Raw genomic sequence first — 3,987 nt, 5'->3', positions numbered from 1 at the left:
GTTATCTTGAGGCCTGTTCCTTCCTTTCTGCCAAAGGTAGTTTCTCCTTTTCATGTCAATCAGGCGGTGGTCCTCCCAGTGTTGGGTAGCCGGGAGGGTCCTTCCGAGTAGGGACAGTTGTGCAAGTTAGATGTCAGTCGGGTCCTTCGCTCTTATGTGCAGAGGACCCAGGAGATCAGGAAATCAGATCATCTTTTGTCCTTCTAGCGGGACCTAGGGGGATGGCGCTTTTAAAGCTACTATTGTGCGCTGGATCAAGGAGACTATTGCTTCCGCTTATCTTCTGGAGAAGAAGCCTGTTCCAGACTTTCTCAAGGCTTATTCCACTAGGGGTCAGGCAGCTTCTTGGGCTGAGTCTTCTCTAGTGCCTCCAATTGATATTTGCAAGGCTGCAGTTTGGTCTTCTCTGCATTCCTTTGTCAGACATGTGGATGTTCACACGCATCGGGACGCGGTATTCGGTGAACATGTTCTGGTGTCGGCCCTTCGGGGGTCCCATTCTTGATGGGAACTGCTTTGGTATGTCCCATTTGTAAGGACTATACCAGTCTACCAAACGATACAAAAGGAGAAATTAGGTTCTTACCTGCTAATTTTCTTTCTGTTAGCTTGTAGACTGGTATAGTCCCCCACCCTGTCTGTCTTTGTGTGGTGTTTGCGGGTTTTTGCTCGCGTACAGATTTTGAATTTTTCTGAGGGTTCTAGTATTTTTCTAGGGCCAGGGAGAATTAAGAACAGAGGCGATGGCTCAGCTAGCTTAGCTGGTGAGCTGTGAGGATGTTTTACTACCAGGATCAAGTTCCATACATGTTCCAACTGTTGTTTAAGGATGTTTGTTGTTTTCTTATACTCCTGTTTGGAGTGTCATTTACTGTTTTTCAGTTAAGAAATTTCCTAGGTTCTGCTTGGCTATTCGGCAAACTGGAGTAGCAAGAGGGGATCCTATACTGATATACAAGTTTGATCTCAGTCTCCACTTGCTGATAGCAGTGAGGCATATTACCCATTTGTAAGGACTATGTCTACAAGCTAATGGAAAGAAAATTATCAGGTAAGAACTTAATTTCTCCTTTTTTGTGAAAGAAAAAATTGAGAATTTGGTTAATAAGCACTAAATATTAACTGCAATCACTGTAAAATTATCTGCTTTTCACTAGCAATTTCAAACTTCTCTGAGAACTGCCACCCTGATGTCCATCATCATTCTTTTGCAGAGTTATCAACCAGGCAGCCACGGACTTTGTACCCATCAGTTTTGTAAGGTGTTTAAATTGCTGTTGTACACAATATCTGTAATTACTGTTTATAACCGCAAAATCAGACGCCACTAAGCCAGTGATCTTCTGCTAAACCAACTACATATTACACTGGTCAACAAGCATTTTGCTACTGGAATTCTTTCACCTCTGGAATTCTTTCACCTCACCAGGGGGAAATCAAAATGCTTCATATTTATCCAACAAAAAGCCTGCCCGGGTTAGAGGTATTATATGACCTAACACGAATTCCAAATATCGGACCACCTGCCGCCAAAAAGTCTTGATCGCCCGATAACTCCAAAATGCATGAAAAAAAGACTTAGGTGTGCTATCCCTTCCTGGGATCAGAATTCCTGGCAGGTCCTATACTTTTGACGGGGAAGGAGTGCAGGGTATGGATGTTTCTTCACTTATAGTGGTGAAAGGTGCTGAATCCCCTTCCTGGGGTCCTAATTACAGGAGCTTGGCATATCCTGTCTTTCTTGGCAGATCCCAGCAGGATAAGGATGTTTCCTGGCTTTTGGGTGGTAAACTACAGTGGTGCCTCGCATAACGAACGCCTCGCACAGCGAACGCTGCGCACAACGAACTTCATGTCTTGCTTCCTACAACGAACTTCGTTTCACACAACGAAGTCGCCCGAGCTGTATCCTTCCGCGCAGGCACTGCGCTTAACTGCCCTCTCTCCGCCTGGCTCCCTGTGCAGGGGCCCGGCGCCTACTGCTGATGCGTTGGGGGGGCGGAGCTACTCTCGCCGCTTCCCCGATGCTAGAAAAAAAAAAATGAACAGTTAAGTCCCAGTTTTTGCCGCTGAGACTCTGCCCTCTCTCACTGTAAAATTAGACTCTACTTAGTCTGTCTTTAAATTTAAAAAATGTGTGTTGTTTTAAAAAACAATTATGTTTTTAGATGTATCTAAATAAAAATAATAACAAAAAATTTATCTTTTTTTATGTCATCTTAGAATATTTTATGCTACAGAACGAATTATTTTTTTTAACATGTATTGTTATGGGAAAACGCGTTTCACATAACGAACTTTTCGCATAACAAACTTGCTCCTGGAACCAATTAAGTTCGTTGTGTGAGGCACCACTGTATGTTGAATCCAGGGGGATACAGCCATTCCTGGTGTCAGAATTGCAGGATCCTGACAGGTCCTATGCTTTTGAAGGGGAAAGGAGTGCAGTGTATGGATGTTTCCTGTCTTATAGGTGGTGAAAGGTGCTGAATCCAGGAGGATACAGCCTTTCCTGGGATCAGAACTACAGGATTCTTGTAGATCCTGCAGAATTCTGCATATCCTGCCTTTCGTGGCAGATCCCCTGATGGGGAAGGCATGCAGGATAAGGATGTTTCCTGGCTTATAGGTGCAGAATTGCAGGATCCTGGCATGTTCTGTGGTTTGATGGGGAAGGAGTTTAGGATAAAGATGTTTCCTGCCTTATCGGTGGTGACAGGTGCTGATTTCAGGTGGATACAGCCCTTCCTGTGGTCAGAATTGCGGAATCCTGGTAGATCCTGACAAATCATGCAGAAACCTAGCTTATCCTTTGCTTCTGATGGGGAAGGAGTGCAGGATATGGATGTTTCCTGCCACTGTCACCCCCCTTCACTTTGTGTACTATTTATTTTGTTCCTTTCTGGAACATTTTGATCTTACTTTATGCCTCTTTCAGTATCCCCCCCACTCCCTGCAGTAGTTCCACTGTCACCTGTACCCTTTAGCTCTGCCAGCTGCAGCAACTTTTGACTGCCCCTCTGTCATTCTGCAGGAAGCCCCCCCCCCTTTGATGACATCATTGGTTCTTCTGTGCTAATCCCAACCACTGAAGAAAAGAACTGCATTATAGGGGGTGGGACCTTACAGAGAAGGGTGAAAGAGTATGGGGATTCCCCACTGAAAGATTTGAGGCAGGCATAAGAGAAGAGCATTCCATTCTTAAGGTGGTCTGCCCTAGATCCTAGAAATCCTGGTTTTACCAAGACCCATTAGAACAGGGATCTCAAAGTCCCTCCTTGAGGGCCGCAATCCAGTTGGGTTTTCAGGATTTCCCCAATGAATATGCATTGAAAGCAGTGCATGCACATAGATCTCATGCATATTCATTGGGGAAATCCTGAAAACCCGACTGGATTCCGGCCTTCAAGGAAGGACTTTGAGACCCCTGCATTAGAACTTGCAGAAAGATGAGTTGAACTTTGTACAATACAGAGAAGCTGTCAGCTTCCTGTTTATTTAGGAATCCACTGAAACATACAATTTCATCAGGCATGTGATTTTAAAGATCTTCTTTTTTCACTTTATATTAAAATGTTTTATTGTGCTATAAAGACAAAAAAAAAACCCAAACACAGTGCAGTCCAACGAGTAACAAACAATACACAAGTGATCAGCATAGTAAATACATCCCCCCCCCCTCCGCCGCTAAAACAGAAGGCGACCAAAAGGTCTCAAGTACTCTTGTGGCTCCCGGGCAACCTTCTTTTTTTCACTTTAATGAAAATTTAAATAACAGCTCTAATCATAAACAACATTGATATAACCAGGCAGTCACGTAACACCGTACATTCTGAATTAACGTAACTTATTTTAAGAAGAAAAAAAAAATAAAGTTGAGATTCGTCTTCCCCACCGCCTATGATCCGGCATCTTATCCTCCCCCGTTCTACCGTCCAACTTATCGTTTGAGGTAACCGGTAGCAACAACCGCCTCTACCCGGACTT

Source organism: Geotrypetes seraphini, chromosome 8 (assembly GCF_902459505.1).
Source record: "Geotrypetes seraphini chromosome 8, aGeoSer1.1, whole genome shotgun sequence".
Lineage (NCBI taxonomy): Eukaryota > Metazoa > Chordata > Amphibia > Gymnophiona > Dermophiidae > Geotrypetes > Geotrypetes seraphini.
Note: the sequence above shows the minus strand (reverse complement) of the source record.